A 17,925-nucleotide genomic window follows, 5' to 3' on the forward strand; every position below is an offset into this window, starting at 1 on the left:
CTGTTTGTAGAATTACAGTGTAGTTCTGCATGTGGTTTGTCCAAGTGGTGTTGCCATACCCCAACAGAACACAGCTCACAGGCGTATTCAACTAACACAAACATCTTGCTGTTCATGAATTATGTTATATTTGTCAGTTTGCTCATGTCAGGTGTCAGACATTTATGTCGTGTACAGTACACTGTATAGCTTTACATGCTTGTGATAAATAATGTAATATAATGGGGGGTTGGGGGGGTTAAACTACCTCAGCAGATTTGCCCTCCCCCTCATGTTGACTTCATGGCTACGGCCTTGAAAGCAACAGTTTTAACTTTGGCAGAGAACTGAGGGTCCATGTGGGAGTCCATCTATCGTATTAAAAAGCTGACTGACAAAAAATGTTTTAGAGTCTTTAAGGGAGGCTCTTGGAAATAAGTGAGGAAGCATAAGTGTGAGTGACTGACGTTCAGCTGGATTTAAGCAGGTCTGTGCAGGCTGTGAGGATCACTTTACCAGGGATGATTTTGTACCTCAAGAGCAGGTGGAAAACTTCACGGGTATGTTAACACACAATGAAGGTGGTTATTAGACGAAATGTACACATTCTACGGAAATCAAAAACATTTTCACTGAATTTCATTGAGCAATACGTAACAAAAGAAATGGAGCTGTAGCCAATGGCAAACAAACACAAGGTTTGAGTATTTCATTTACATCAAACAAAGAGCAAGCAGAGTGCTCACCTTAAACGTGGTGTTCACTGAGCTGCTAATGCTCTATAGTGAATGCACTCTTTATTTATTTTTATTTATTTATATACCAGTGCCTTGTATTCGTGATCTTTTATCCATTTCATTGCACCTCATTTTCAATTTCCTCAGAAGTTTATTTATTTATTTAACATCTGAACTTAAAATTATATAAATACATGTTATTATGAGGTTATTGCGGCCAAATTAATTGCCTTGCAGTGTCCATTGTATTAAATATTGAACATTTCTTTTTTCAGTCTGCTGATCAAAGACACCTCAGACCACTGTCTGCACCTTTTTGTGTTTTTTAAGGTCTCCTTCACTCAGAGGCCGAGTTGCTTATTGACTGATCAGCTGCCGCCTTCGGGAATCAGGCACTAATTTTTGCAGGCGCAAATTAAATGAAAAGCGAGGCACAAGTTTGCACTGTGGTTTCTTGTAAAGTAAATATGGCCCTGTGTGTATCCGGCGTGTGCCTTCCAGTAGACTAACTTGGCTGGCTAGCCGGTGGGCTCAGCTGGGCTTGTGCTTGGCCATTCAGAGCGTTACTTCAATGCACAAATCAGCCCAGGGAATGATCTGGACAGAAAGCCTTCAGCAAATTATTACAGATTTGCAATTTAATGGCTTCTGAGGTCTCTCCCAGCCCCACACAGGTTCCCGACGAGACAGAGCCCATTAGTTTGGTCCTTTAATCACAGAACAGGAGATGGGAATCCTGGCCAAACCTATACATACCGCGCTTCACTTGGTGTGGAATGATTTCATGGGTTTATAGATAGAGACAGAGAAGTCTGTGCATGAGAGCAGGCATGTGTGAGTGTGTATGTGTGTGTGTAGGAGAGAGAGAAAACAACGCGTCCCTCTATGGATCGTTTATCAATACCATGAGGACGCACTGGGCAGGAGCAATTAATTTGGCATTGGCTGTACCCAAAGCCAACAGAAGTCCACTTCATAAATACATAAAAATGGAAAACAAGTCTCCAGTGTCATGTTCCAAAAATATTTTCATTAAAAGTGGTTTCAGTTTAAGTTAAACATGAAAATGTTTTAATCAGCAACATTAAAGTTATAATTTTATCATCGTAATTAAATTTAATCATCAAGAGAGAAACATGACAAATGTTCTGTTAGTTGAGCAAAGTTTAGAAGAATCACTTTGTGTTCTGCTAAACTTCAGTAGACTGACCTGTTTCAGACTGAGCTGCAGAACAGCCCCTCACTTAAGCCTGTAAATAAAGAAACTAATTTGCTTGTGATTTATTACATTTTCTGTGAATTAATCGGCAGTTAGGCTCCAGACCCAAAGCTCTGTGTTATGGTCCATTATGGATTTACAGTGCAAGATTTTCCCATTTATACAGGCTGAAAGAATGTATTTTAGATAATGACATAACTTTTCTGATACTATTTGCGACACACAAACGGCCAGCTTATACAGGGTGTTTAAGCGAGTCTTTTCCACGACACTATACTTGCCCTGAGTAATGTGCCATCGATGCAAAATGTAAAAACTATCACTCCAATCTGCCTTTCAATGTCCCAATTTGTCCAAGAGGAAGCCAAGCTTTCTAAATGAGCTGGATAAAAGTGACTGCCAAAGGGGATGAATATATATAATTATCTGTGGCTGGAGCACCAACAAAGGGACTTTGAAAATCAACTTTGTGCGCCAAAGGCTTCATTAGCCTGACGACAACAAAATGTCCCCTCAACTCGCAGGCAGGGAGACACAGGTATCTGCAAAGCCATTATAAAAGCACGCCGCGCAGCCTCCTGTAGCCCAACCACTATCTGTTTGGGATTAGAAGCTACTTAATGCGCTAATGTTAATATGCTAATGTGTTAATGTTATGTTTGAATTATTAGGTGATTTAAGAAATGGCTGGCTGCTGTTTTGTTGGTCTTACGCATTGACACGTTCGAAAGGACGGATAACTGTGTTTACTTTGCATATGGAAATCCCCGAATGTCTTTCATCTGTCCTTCCTATAGCGACTAGTGGTCCATGTTAGCTTTGCAAACATCTTAATTGTGTTAAATGGAGGAAAAAGGGGGGAAGATTAAAAGCCATTAATGTGTGTTGCGTGAGGGTGTGTTATTCCCGGGACGGTGCTTTTGTTCACTTTGGCAAAGCAGACGAGAGAGTTTCACCTTGAAACTCAATGCACACCAGAAACATTGTCATTGTGTCTGCCTAAAACGCTGCTGTCTCTCGCTCGCACTGTTTTATACATGTCAGACTTGCTTCGCTTCATCTTTGCATTTCTTTTTGTGATCGCCTCTCTCCATCCTCCTTCCTCCCTTTGTACGTCTCTCCCATTTTCTCTCATTCTGTCTCTCTCTTGCTTTTCCCTTTGTAGCACTGTTTCTCTCCATCACTCTCTCTCTCTCTCTGTCTGTCTGTCTAAGCGTCAGATAAGCTCACTGGGGGAGACTTTAGAGGACTCTCCATCTGTGTATAAATAGCTCTGGATGAATTATTGAGGGACCTGGGGTTGCTAATAATCCCGCAGGACCCATCTGACAATGACACAGAAGATGGAGGGAAAACAATTACGCAGGCTTTCTCCTTCAGAAGAGTGGGAATGGGAGTGGGGGGGACTCGGTGGCCTCTGGGAGCCTCCTCGCGGGGCCCAACATCTTGGCTAATAAACCCAATTAAGTCTCCGGAATCAATCGGAGCCCCGGGGGCGTCCTCTCTCTTCCTTCCCCGGACAGCATGCAACAACAGGAAGTGTAATGATTCATGTTCCCCCTTCTGCGTTTGGATCGTCCTCTCATCTCCATCTTGCAGGTTGGCAAGGCGGACGGGACAGGACAGGATGTCCGCCGAGGCAGGATAATAGGACAGGGAGAGGAAAGGAGAGGAGAGGCGAGTAGAGTGGAGAGGAGAGGTGCACAGAGGAATATTAATGGGAGTGTTTATCCTGTAAGTGTTTTACCGGGGGGACGAGACATGGGACCACTCCCATGACAGAGTTAAAGCACTTTGTCTTCTTAGTGATACATGATTCATCTCCAGACGGATATTTGATAAATCGGCTTTGCCAGGTCCTTGTCTGACTGTTGACTCTTTCTTTCTTTCTTTCTTTCTTTCTTTCTATCTATCTATCCAATTTTGGCAGATTCCAAGTTTCTTTCTTTGTAAGAACTATAATTGGCAAAATTTTCTAACTTTTTAAAAATGGAAAAATCAGTTATATGTTCATAGTAAAACGTTTAAATTATTGAAACACTTTTATATTTTCGTCATTCCAATAAATCTCAAATAAAGCATTTTTGTTGAAAAAAAAACACTTTATCAACATGTTTTACCTTCACAAAAGAAACCAGGTGCAACAGATAAAGAAAAAAAGATTATTCTATAGTGTGCATGAACGTTTATGATAGAGAGTCAACTGTCTATCAGTCTATCAGTGTATCTATCCATCTATTGCAGGCCGTTATGCCAGTATACAAGGCTGCATGACAACAGAAAGTAAAACATGAAAAAATGTCTTCTCTCTATGCATTTTATTTATTAGTATAATGGTTCAGTGTCTGCAGAATCCAAAGCTATCGTCAGGTAGAAATGATTCTGCAAAACCCCGGATAACATTCAGTAGCCAGGTTTCCATCCAAATGTTGAGCAAATTTTAACCTGATTTCCAGAAAATTGGCAAAACCAAATGCAAATGAATGCAAGTTTCCATCCTCTACTGTTATATGAATATTTATAGGAGCTGGTTCATTGAGATAAACAGCCAGTGGCATTGGTTCTCCAGTCGAGTACCATTGAATCTCAAAGATTTGAGTCCTGGCTGATTTGTTGACACCTACGTTTCATATTAACGGTCACAGAGTTCTGGGTGCAGCAAAACAAACTATTGTCATTTTAATAAATAAGTCAGGCAAATATTGGCCTTTTTCCATCATTCTGTGAGCAACCGTGATCTGATTTTACCCTGCACATGACACTGGTCTGCAGACAGCAGGGCACAGTTAGAGTGAAAGTGAAAGTTGGTTACCTCGCTAAGTTTGAGGTGCACCTCAGCCTGTCGCCTGCAGCTCTTCATCTAACAGCTCACTGTTGCTTCTCCTTCTGTAACTCCCTGCAATATTTCAAACTGATCTGCTTTTTTAAAAAATGCATAAAATGACTGTTGTCTTGTTTTGCAGACACATTTTGATGAACAATAGCAGTAGGTGCTAATCTCACTGAAAAACACACTTTTAATGTGAAGCTGCAGCAGTGGGAAACGTTGGATTTGCATTAGTAATATCTTAATTACAGCATTTTTTTCCACAAATGTCACCCTCGACACTTACTTCATAATACTGCACATGGCAATGCTTTCATCAGCGGGCCATGTGCTCAATCACCATTGTAGTACCTCATGCGGCGATAGGTGGTTACCTCGCAGACATTTATTTGAATGGAAATCGCTGAGGTTATTACTTTTAATCATTCCAGAAGAAGATGTCCCAACAGGATAACGGGATTAAAAGATTTCCAAGTAAACCTCAAATAGCAGAAAACAACATAGAAAACATGGTGAGATATGGCATTTCTCTTTTGTTAAAGTCACATACTTTGTACAGTTTGTTTATAACGCTTCACCAACATTTCCCCTTCAACTAAGCAAAAAAACTTTTTAGTAATGTTTCAAATGTTCTTCAGATTTCTGGTGTTCCCACTCAGGGTTTTTTTATGTGTGTGGTAGAGATGGAATCTCTGGGATGCTGGCTCAACAGCTCCTCTAAGGACCAGACTCCGATTAGAGAGTAGAGCACGGAGAGTTCATTCCAAAATAAACTTTAATGGTCACTTGAAGGAAAGGGTGAGTGTGTTTCAATGGAAAAATTTGCAGTGGATCTCACCTAGGGAACTATGGCAGGTGCACTAGGACCAAACTAAGAAAAATTCAAAACTGTAAAGGGGCTTAACAACAATTATAGTAATGGAAACTGAAATGGGTAGGCATTCCTACAATGTGCATATTGAAAACGCACATGAAAACAGGTGAATGGAAACTCAATGACTGACAACATTTGTTATGTCATGTTTTCAAATTCTCTCTTTCTGCAAATGTGCACATGTAGATTACATTAGGCTTACATTAACATGTCATGTTTAAGGTTAGACAAGCTGAATCCTTGGTCCAGGTCAAGGAAATCATGGTTAAAGTTAATTATAAAAACATACACACACACAAACATTAATAGCAAGTTTGTGACAGGAGGTAAATTCCAGTCTTGTGCATAAAAGACGGATGTACTACGTGCTCATCCGAAACCCCAACCTCCACACCCTGACTTGCCGCCTCAGGGTGCACTACATCCTGTGCTGGTAATGAACACTGGCTGTGGACATTTATTATGAAGGTGCAGAATCGTTCACTCTGAGCGTACTGGTGATTCTGTGAAACTGGGCTGGTATTTTCTCTCTTCTTAAGCCCTGACGTCCATGAGAGCAACCCAAATCACAGAAGAGATGAAGCAAGACATTCAGCCTTAAAGTGCTGTGTTGTCTGGTTTTCAGAAGAGAGTTTTAGTGTCCCATGACGCTCTAAACACTGTTTCAGAGGTTTTTCCACTCTGCCAAGTATAAAGTTCCCAAATGAAACACTGAACAGCGATTGGGCATGAAAATGCTCCAAAATAAACTCCATCTGTTATCAGTTGTACATTGTTATATTAGTCAGCATCAATAAATTTCCCAAAGTGCCCGACCTGGTATGTAACAGCACAGAGTTTTGGTTCATCTTAGGAGTCACTCCACGTTTAATAATTCATATTGTGAAAAGCTAAATTTGGGTCTCCCAAACATTTCCAGACAAAATGGCTGAGGTAGGATGAGAGTGAGACGATTCATCTGCCCGGATATTGGGGACAGCTCCAGACGTTCAGTGTGTGTGTAGGAGTGTGTGTGTGTTTTGCCATCAGGGGAGCTTTTAACACATGCGTGCATGAGTGTGTGCTCAACCATTTATGTTACATGTGATTCATTTGGTGTTAGTGTTGCTCAGGAAGGTATTTTACTTTGTGGCACAAGAGCTCAAGCGTCACGTTAGCCCCGTTTGTGCGCAAGTTTGTGTGTGGCTGTGTGTGTGTTTGCATGTGTTCTTTGCCCCGACCCTCAAGGGGCCGGGTGCAGGGGGTGGGCAGGGTAGAGGGAGGGGGCTGGTGGGTGGTGTGAGGGGACGACTCTGTCCTAATGATGCATTTTCTACGCCATTGATTCAGCGGCTCTGCTCTCCAGTAAATCCTTCACATGCAACACATTAAAGCTGGCCCTTTTTCCTCCTTCGCCAATCGATTAGCACAGCTTAGAGACGGCCACTCTGGGAAGCAGGGCGAGAGATGGGACTTGTTATCTTCAGGGACTCACACACGCACATACACATACACACACACGAATAACATTTGAAGTTGCTAATTCTTTCTCACCCTTTTTTATGCAATAAAAAATGTAAATCTATCTGAGGTTGTAATGTGAAAGTGCATCAAAGTGTGTGAGAACATTTTTATTTGAATGCATTTGCTATTAATACCTGTAATCTCTGGATTACTGCATGCATTTTAATATGGAGGTTGCCCACATCCAATTCTCTTGGTCTTTATTTGCTCAAGTTATTTTTTTTGTGTGTGTGTGTGTGTGTGTGTGTGTGTGTGTGTGTGTTGTTTTGTTTTTTCATTCTAGCCTCTTAAAGGTACCACTGTGCATAGATACAGGAGTGTGGCATGCACTTATTAAGAGTTTTCATTGTAGTCATCAGTGATTTTCTGAGCCTTTATTGCCATGAATCAGGTAATTTTTATTCCCACATTAGCTGCCAACACATTTCTGGGTAACTTCTAAGCAATTTGTTAAGTTTTTTTTCCCAGCGTGCCCTGAAAAGTAACAATTAAACCTCCGAACACATTCATTTGGCGCAATGATATAACAGTTTTGCTTTAAATGCCCAGTTATTAAAATTTATGTGACACCCCACAGTCAATCGGAACTCAGTATTCGCCCAGGATACAGTATAATAACTTTTATTTGACGATCTTCATATCCTCATCTCAGAGAGTAATTTAGTAACAACCGGAGCCGCTATTGTTCTAAATTACTATGTCCTGCACTTTTAAGAATGAAAAAAAAAAGGCACAGATGTGCAGTAGCGCTGTCCCTTTGCGTTTCATCTGTCACCTGGTTATTAACTTCTGCTCTGTCTTTTCTTGCTCTCCAGTGGCGTGCTCGGTGTGTGTTTCTATATTACAGATTCTTCTCGTTCCCCCCGAAGAGCGGACTAAGAGATCTGCATATAGTCGCCTATAGGAGAGCCAGGACTGCTATTACACTCCATTATAAATGAATTCACCTCCTCTTTCATAATACTGCCCTTAGTTCTGCCTCACTCTGCTGAAATAATATCATACTCAAGACCAGCATTCATTAGTCCACGAAACAGCTCCTGAATTTTTAAGGTCTTTTTTTACAGAATGAAAAAAAAAATGCTTGACGTGGTCTCTGAACAGTAATTGGCATTTTCTCCCCCTCACACCTTGTTCACACAGAGTACAGTAGCATTCTCTGAGCTCGTCTTGTGTGCTTCAAAGTGCTTTTTTATTTAATCAGGGTTTACAGCTGCCAATTAAAGATTTTAAGATGATACGGGGAGAAAGTTGAAGTGTTCCTGGAGACCTTGGCCGTGTCCCCTAAAATAGCCTCTTTCCTCTGTCTCTTTTTTCCATTGTGAGTAACGATCTGAAAGGTCAGCAGAGGTGAAGGGGATATGAGCGACTGCTGCTCACTTTATTGAATTACGATGCCTCACAGAACCAAAAGTGTGAGTGTGACTTGTCTGGGTGCTTTTTTTTTCCTTTGGTGCCAAATTCAGTGGGAGACATTTAACGTAGACGAGTCTGCGGTTTTAATTAATCCAAAACATTTCAATATATAACACTATAAGGACCTTTTCACAAAGACATTGAGATGGTTTGACATGCTCAACATGTAGGAAAAAATCTGTTGGAGGTATATAAATATGGTTGCAATAGCTGTGTATATTTGATTTCCAGAAGCAGAATTTGCCACATTGCAATTATCAACTTTTCTAATTTTATAGTGTTTTGAGGCAGATGCAAACTGAAACGCAACAATCACATGACAGTTAAGGGCAATTGTATCATTCTTGAATCAGAAACTCTCGTAACACGACACTTACAGAGTTAGCAGGCGATTTGTTGATTTTAAAGTGTTCATTTTGTAAACAGCATGCACACAATTAAGTTGTGTCTCGTTTCAAAGGTTATGTCAAGTCAATTTTATTTATATAGCATTAATCATAAAATAAGTTATCTCAGGACACTTCATAGAGCAGGTCTAGACCATACGCTTTTTATCTACAGACGAATTCCCACCAAAAGCAAGCACACTGTGCAACAATGGCAAAAACGTCCTTTTGATGTACCCACTGTTCCTATGATGGTGACTATAACCAACCACATGAATGTTACACAAACTTCAGGACTAGTTTCATCATGTTGAGACCATTACACGGCAGTAAGCCAAACGTAACATTTGTTGGTTGCATTAAGGACAACAGGCGAAAGAATACAAGTTTGTGTTTTGAGTGATGCAATTTATTTACTTGAGCTGAGCCAATGAAGCCACATTTGAAACATCTATTCTGAGGAAAAGTTGCAGTGCAGGCAGAGGTCAAACCCGTCTAAAATCCTAGACTATAAAAGCGTAGCTAAGCAAGCTTGTATTTCCTGAAGGCACTGTGAATGCATCACGAGCTGGCCAAGTTTAACAGACTGCTTTTATCATTATTTAAGTAATGTCACATCATCGTAAACTTAGCTGCTCCAAAAAATGAAAGGATGTTTTGCTGCCCTTTCATCTTTACTACTTAACAGTTAGCTATAGACTTAGAAAAAAAATCATTTAACTCGCTCAAAGATTACCGCCCGCAGCTACTGACAGCTTTTAATGGGGAGTGTTTCCTTGCATGTTTCTCAATGCATGAGACGTAAATCGATCAACACAGCTTAAAAGTCCGAATTAAAAATATGAGCATTCCGTTTGTTTTTATTGTCTCTCTTGCATGACATGCGTTAGTGATGATTGGATCTTCAAATGTAAATTAATTTTGAGAAAAAGAATAGCGGAGCATTGTTCCAGTGTGCTCAACAGCACTACACCTATGGTTACAGGTCTGAGTCTGGACCCGAGGGATGGAGAGGGATGGCAGGGTGAAAAAGAGGACACGTGGTCATTTTGCTAACAAGGGCGACACCGTCTCTCCTCGTTTCCTTTTAAAGCTCCTACTGCTGATTAGTATTCCTCTGTTGCACTCAGTGGTACTCGTTTTCACCACATGACTAAAAGACCAAGGCTTTATATGCTATTTCTCTGAACACAATGAGTCAAGAATTTTCGTCTTTACTCTGACCCATTTCAAGAGTGAATTGAAGAGTGTTATCTAAGCCTTAGCACTCACAAAAATCCAGTCAGAACGTTCTTGTCTTAAGGTCAATCTTTTAAAAAGGAGAAAAAAACATTCTTCTGTTTATTGAGCAAAGGCTGTCCTTGGTCAACCCTTTCAGGCGGAGATAAGTGCTAACAGAACTGAGGTAGGGGGAGATGTGGAGATTTCTATTGACTGACTGAAATTGGACAGCCTCAAACAAAGTTTCATGCCAAAGTTTTTCGAGGCAGAGTTCCAGGGCTATGCAGCGTGGAGTTTCAGCCGCGCCGTGGATAAAGCTTTTTAATGCTATTGACTCTTTTTAGGCTCTTACCAAGATGTTCTGAAATATTTAAATGATCACTGGGAGTTTCTCCCCGTCTGTGGCTGGGAATAAAAGGATAGAGTGAGAGGAGGGAACTTTTTATGTCAGCCTTTTACAATCCCTGAATTAATAGGCACAAGATAATTAGAGAATTCTGTGCAATAACATTGTCCCCAAGCTCTCTAGTCTTGTGTGGTGTCAGGCAATGCATGCTGGTAAAAAGTAATTCATGTGTCCAGTAACGCTGCAAAACGCTAATTCAGGAAGGCATTAGTGGTTTTACTTTTATCACAATCATAATTAGTTTCAAAGGAGAATTGCAAGGTCGGAGCGTCTCCATCCAGGGCCGCAGCTGCCACTGAGGTCACAGAGGTCATGGTCTTTCTATTGTTCTGGGGAGTTTGGGGATTTTATCAACCGTACATTCTGTAATAACACGTAAAATATACATGATGGGACTAAATATCTTTAGATTTGACTATTTAGCCAAAAAAAATAATTGAATTAAATATGACAAGGGACATTGCCACCAACAATTACAGCAGCTATAAACAGTATTTTTATATCAATGGACAATGCCTCTGTGTATGTGAAAGTGATCGCTTGTAGTGACAAGCCCACAGAGAACTATCCTCTGGCTCTCCAGTTCCCATCCGTACTCTGTAGCTTTTTAACGTCTTTCGACTAACTATTTTTATGTTATTACTATAAATTGTTTTGCCTCATTTTTACCACTCTCATGTTTTTTCCAGCAGCAGGCAGCTGTTTGGGCCAAAAAAGCTAAAAAAAAAAAAAAAAAAAAAAAAAAACCCTCCCTATACACTACCTAAAGCATTTATCCAGTGGTAGGTAGTAATGGGTTGCATTTACTCCATTACATGCAGTTTGATTTTTTAAATGACTTGTACTACTAAGAGTGGTTGTTTTGCGAAATATTTCTTACTCTTACTCAGGTACATTTGCAATAAAATATGTGTGCCTACATTGGCCTACACACTTCTTGCTACTTTTGCCGTTACATTTAGCTGGAACAAATTTTCATATTCAGCTGAGCTCACACTCCTGACAAGGATTGTAACACAGCAAGCCAGAAGCACCCATACACACACGCACAGAACAAACACATGATGCAGAGCAGACTGTGTCCGAGCCTGTCCTGTGAGGATTCAGTAACCCATGGATTCCACCGGGTGCAGCTGGGCCTCGCTCCAGTGTGGTGTCGAAGTGTGTTCCTCTGTCCAATAGTGTTTCCCTCCCGTTAGAATGATGGTGAATGCGACACGACCAGCAGAGCTGATCACAGCCTGTCTAGACAAAGTTTATGATTCCACCAGATGTGCTGCAGCATAAGCAGCTCTCCACTCTCTTCTGCTGGTGACACAAAGTTCTTTTGGTGTTGTTTTGCTTAAGGAGATTAAACAGTAGTCAACAGCTTGTGTTTTGTCATTTGTCTGGTTCTGGATGTGGCAGTTTGAGTACAATTAATATGCACTTCACTTTTGTTATTACCAGTTGACAACCTTGAATGTGATACACTGATGTAATAAATCGCATCTAAGTTAGTCGAGTAGTTTTTTTTTCTTTACAAGATACTTTTGTACACTTACTTGAGTAGTTACTTTTGTACTTCTGCTTCAGAAAACATATTATAAAGTAATATTACTTTTACTAGATCATCTTTTCAGTCCTTCAACCACTCAGAGTGCTTTTCACATTGCAAGTCACATTCACCCATTCACACACATTGTATTCATACAGTGATGGCCAAGGATACCATACAAGGTGCCACCTGCTACCCTTTTTTAACACACTCACACACCAACGGAACAGCCATCAGGAGCAATTTGGGGTTCAGTACCTTGCTCAAGGATACTTCAACATGTGGACTGGAGGATCCAGGTATCGCGCCGTTAATCTTCCCGAACCGTTGATCTACCAAGAGCCAGATAGTTGCCACAGAAGCTGGTGGAGACCAAAAACAGAGCTTAAAGGAAAGTGATTACTAAACTCCACATGCAAGCTGAAGTTGCTCTGCTATGTAAACAGGCAACTAACACGTTAGTCGTATTAACTTTAAAGTTACAATATGTCAGTGTTGTGTTTACGCTTGTTTTGCTGTCCCCAAGTGGCCAAAAAAACAGTTATTCTAAGTTTAAAAATAAAAGACAGTCCCAGTCAATATAGTTGAGAACATGTCAAAGTATTACAGCTGACTTTCAGTGCATACCTTTATAACTCATGAAACCTGCTTTAGTTATATCAGAGAAACTAAGAAGTCAATTTAAATCAGCAGTGTTGGTTTTCAAATATATTGGTCCCAAGAGGATGACTTAAAATCAAATGTTATCTCTGTAGGTATAAATAGAGAGACAGTATATATACAGTAGTTTCCCAACAGTCAACTTGTTGGGGAAACTACACCCAGCAAAGACAGCTCATCAAGTACACGTGTCCCGTAGTTAACAAGGTCAAAGCTCTATGTGGTCCAACACAGCTGTCGTTTAAATGAGGCCTGGTGACAGTTGGTGGATTTCACCACTGAAGCTCGCGTCTTTTCTTCTTTCCCCACCAGTAAGTATTCATAGTCTCCACCATTCCCTTGCTGCTTTCTTTCATCTTCTCTCCTTTTCTTCTCCACATTCCTCTCTCTCTGTCTCTCACTCTTTTTCCTGTTTCTCTCTCTCTTGGTGGGTGTGTGTCCCTTTAGGGTGTCTGCAGCGGTTGAGATAAGAAGCGAGTGTAGGACACAGGGGGATGGTGTTCACAGAAGCTAGGTGATCTTATCTACTCTCTCTCTCTCTCTCTCTCTCTCCCCCTCTCCCTCTCTTACCGAGCATCCCTCGCTGTTCTGCTTCTCCTCTCTGCTCTTCTCCTCCCCCTCTTTCTTTTTGCTCCCTTGCCCTTCTCCCCCCCCCCACCATCTCTCTCCTCTCCTCTCGTCTCACACACACACGCGCGCGTTCTCTCAGATCCCCTCTGCGCTGCTGTTGATTTGAATTTGAAGTGATGGGAAACCAAATTGGCAGCATTGACAGCAGAAACAAACAGCTTATCTCTCTCTCCTGGGCCAATATGGGTCTTAGTCAGATACTAGAGCCGCTGCCAGCATCTGACTTGTGACAATGATGATAAATTGAACGTTTGTTGACTGTCACTTTTCATGTGTGTGTATGTGAGCTTGTGTGTGTGCGACTGTGTTTGCATCTACGTGTCTACATACGTTTGTGTGTGTGCATACACTCAGTGGTGGAACATAAATAAAAAGAAGTACAGCACGTAAGCACAGTTTGGAGGTACTTGTACTTTACTTTTTCAAAGTTTCAAAGAGGGAAATACTTTTCTTTTTACTACATATATACGCAAACTTTAGTTACTAGTTAATTTGCAGTTTAAGATTTTTTATACAAAACATATGATGATTGTAGATGAATAAACCCATTTCCAAACTGATGTACTTATACCCGAGAGGATACCTCTGTGGGGTACGTGGAAAGATTGTGAATTTAAAATAATAATTATGATTTGGTAAAAATGGAAGTATCCACATATTTGTCATTAGAAGGAAAAACAGACAGGATTATAAACTGTTATGAGGCTGATCTTAATTATATATATAGTGTTATAATGAACAGTAAACTGGCTACAAAAGACCGAGGGCACAGGGTATGTTTGAGCCAGTTGTAGCACTTCAGGCATTTGGATTTACAAGATGTATGTAGTATAGAAATGATAGGAAATAAGGTAATGCGTGATGCCATGCAACAAAGGTCTCCAGCCAGACTAGTATAGTGCATAGTCAGCACTTTTAAATCCTAATATTCTAAGATAAAATAAGAATCTATTTTTGTAAGTACACTGATTTGCTGCCTGAATTATGTTCCCTGGTGATACTTTTTCAAGTGTAGGAAGGGCTTCGTTTTTGTGTTGCCTGCAGGTCAGAGTAGGTGGTTGGCTGGATGGTGGGCGTTTAAAGTCTATTTTAAACTAAGACCATGAACTTTCCCTAACCTTAACCAAAGTGCTTTTGTTGCCTAAACCCAACCACAGACAAGAGTCTGGATATGAACCCTTGGATTCTGGTGTCACAGTCCTGTGCTTTGTGTGTCTGACATCCATCCCGAACTGCTCCCTGCGAATCCTGTGTGGTACATAAATGTAGTGTTTCGTATAAATAAAGAAACATTTCTCAACATAATCCAGGCAGTGATTATGTTGTTACGAAAACCTTTTCATGAAAGCAATTCAGTGATAGTGATACAAATGCATTATGCAGTTTCAGTGAATCAGAGTGAATAGTGTATTGCAAGTATGGCTGCCCCCTAGTAAGAATTTTCCAAGTTGACCAGTCGTCGTCATATAGGGCCATTCATCGACTAGTCGTACCCATGTTTACGCTATAAATCTAATTATTAAAGGATATATTTTGGGTGGGGCAACACAATGGTTTGAGTTGAACGTGTGAGAAAGAATAGTATCAGTAACATTGTTAACACTGTGCTACATTACAGAGAAATACAAAACCATACTAATGAACCTTCGTTAATATAGGCCTATATTTAGTGCACGTCACACACTGAGCGAGCCGCCTGTTAATGACGCTGCCGGCTAATGGGCATGTAGCTACTTCCATGTTTCAGATGATACGTCATGTTTGTAGTCGACCAATGAAGATGAGTTTACATATCACCTTGGATTCGTCCTTTACTTCTCAAAATGATGCCACACTTTGGATTTCCTGCCCGACATGTTATTAACTAGCCTGTGTGATAACGGCAGGTACCAGTTCTGGAAATTAATGTGACTTCTCTCTGACTGCTGAGCGTGGCCACTTCCTTTGTCTGTCCTTTCAAATTAAATTCCTACATGGTCCAGTCATATAGGTTTTGATTTATTTCGACAAGGTGTTTGTGTTTTTTGTTTTGTCTGCGACTAAGCGACCAATGAAATCTCGCTGACTAATGACCTTTCTGGTCAACTAACATTTAGTCGACTATTAGAAGGCAGCCCTTAATGCAAGATTGCCTAGTTTGGCAAAAAACAAATGAAAAATGTTGTCAGTTTTTTTTTGCTAATACATTCAGTATAAACATTTTTGTGACTTGCTTGATATTTTAATTAGCAACATTTCCTCATTATGTTCAAAAAGACCACTATTCGCTCAGCATTATGTGTCCCCCTATAAAACGTATTTGCTCTTTAAAATTAGTAGTAGCCTATGTAAAAGCAATTTTTTAGGAGACAGGTCCGGCCTGTGAGCGTTGAAACGTAACCATAAAACACGTTTGTCAAGCTTTGGATGCTACAAGCTTATATTATATGGAAAAAGTGGATATTGTAGAAAAACAAATTCATTATTGTCATCAAACACTCTACTGATATCTTCATTGTCAATATTTTGCGACTTGGCAAATATGTGATTTAGCAAAGTTATCGTGTTAAAAGAATAGAAGGTGCAATCCTGGTGCCATTATATTTTGTAATGACAGTATTTGTAGAGATGTGTAGTACAGAAATGTAATTTCTAGGCAGCAGTGTTAGATAAAGGGACACTTGACCTCATCTGACTGGGCTGTGGATTTGACATGACTAGATGAGACAAGAGAGGCTGGGTACCACTGGATTAACCTTCCCAACAGGAAATAAAGTAGTTGACATATTTTCCATATCAGCTACCCACAACATTAAAATGTTGCTGACACGTGCATTTGTAATAACAAAAAGTGCAATATATAATATAACACTTAGAGATAAAAGTGCTATTTTGGGAGTATTTGTTTCATTGTGGTCTGGTATTGCTGCTGGATTTGAACACATCTTCCATTACTGAATACACTGGATGCTGTGGGTGCCCGTGCTCCAAACACGCGTGTGAGTGTCAGGCATGTGAATCAGAGGCTCGCGTGTGTTTCCTGTGGGACAGCGCCGGCATGTAGCGTTAACACGACAGGCCCGGAGAGGACGAGGAGGTAGCCAAGCTGTCAGCGGCCAGCTCCCACTTCGCCTAATGAGAGAGAGGCCCGTTAATTAAAAACACCAACAGGCGGAGCTCCCCAGTGTCCCGCCATCAGGACGACCCGGGGTTAAAGACACGGAGCCGAGAGGATGGGAGGCATGCTGCTTCTACATACACTACATGGTGCTGCCCTCAACAATAAATAGCCCCCAGTATGCAAGAAGAACAAAGCAAAGCACAACTGGAAATAGCTTTAAGAGGAAGGGGCTTTCTTTAAACTGCACTGTGCTCGTGTTTACTTGGCGGGGGGGAGGGGTCTGTGATAATCGTTTGCTCAGCCCTTGATGTTTCCAGAACAAACTGTGGTTCTTTTGTCTCTTTGTGCTCGTGTTAGTAGCATGGCAGCAGGGAACAATTTGTCAATGTCTGCACAGAGACTTCTGTGATCCAAAAAAATGAAAATAAAATTACCCAAAAGCCAGTGCATTAAGAGGTTTTTTTTTCTTGCAGCTGTAATGTTTACCACATTGTTCACTAAAAGAACCCTTCAAATGCTTCAAATGTATTCTAATATCATCACTGTGCAAACCCACAGACTAATTGTCCCTTGTGGATGACTTTTCCTTTCTTTCCCTGAATTTATTTGAATTCCATTTAAGTTATTATTTTTTTTCATTAAGTTAGAAAATTTCCAGAGCAAATATGCAAAACACCTGCAAATACAGTGTGAAGAATATTTGCCTCAGATTGAATCGTGTCACCGCAGCCTATTGTGCAATCGTCTTTGTAAGTGTTTTATTAAACTGTCAAACACATGAATCATTAGCCTTGATCTGCAGATTGACAGTTTGTCAGCTCTCTGACAGTGGCGTGCGCCTCACTGTCAACAGGGGGTGGCGAGGGAGCGGCTTACACGTTCCCCACGGCTTCTTCTTCTTCCTTGCCTCCTGCGTCTCCATCTTCCTTCCACCCCCACATGTCAGCCCAGGTGCTAACAAAACCGAGGATTGTGGGTAGTCTTGGAACATATGGAGCAGGGAGACGGAGAAATGAAGGGTGGAGGGAGGGGAGGGGGAGGACGAGGGGGGGGGTGGGGGGTGAGAAAGAGAGAGAAGCTGTCAGGGAAATGTCTATCCCTGTCACAGCAGCCAGAAGAGTGCGATGGACGAATGGATAACTGCTATTTCAGACTGCCAGAGAGAAAGCACAGTCAGATTTGATGTGTTTTGCGGGCAGATTGGCTCTCGCGCAACAGAATGCACAAATCGTCGCATCTCCAAAGCCGCAATTTTTGGTCTTTTTTTTTTTTTTTTGCTTGCGTATGGATTGCGTTTGTGTACAGAGGAATGTTCCGTTTGTTCAGTCGCTGAAATGCTGTTCACTGTGCACAAACACGCGCAGGCACACACACAAACACGAGCAAATTCCCAGTGCGGCCATGTAGACAGAGTTTCAGAGCTATGGCTG

General features: G+C 41.0%; 1 protein-coding gene across 6 annotated transcripts in view; it reads left to right on the forward strand.

Annotated features, from left to right (window-relative positions):
• Positions 1–17,925, forward strand: part of celf4 (CUGBP, Elav-like family member 4) — a 110,726-nt gene that overhangs the window by 10,512 nt on the left and 82,289 nt on the right. The gene's annotated exons all lie outside the window — the stretch shown is intronic.

Source organism: Epinephelus fuscoguttatus, linkage group LG1, assembly GCF_011397635.1.
Source record: "Epinephelus fuscoguttatus linkage group LG1, E.fuscoguttatus.final_Chr_v1".
Taxonomy (NCBI): domain Eukaryota; kingdom Metazoa; phylum Chordata; class Actinopteri; order Perciformes; family Serranidae; genus Epinephelus; species Epinephelus fuscoguttatus.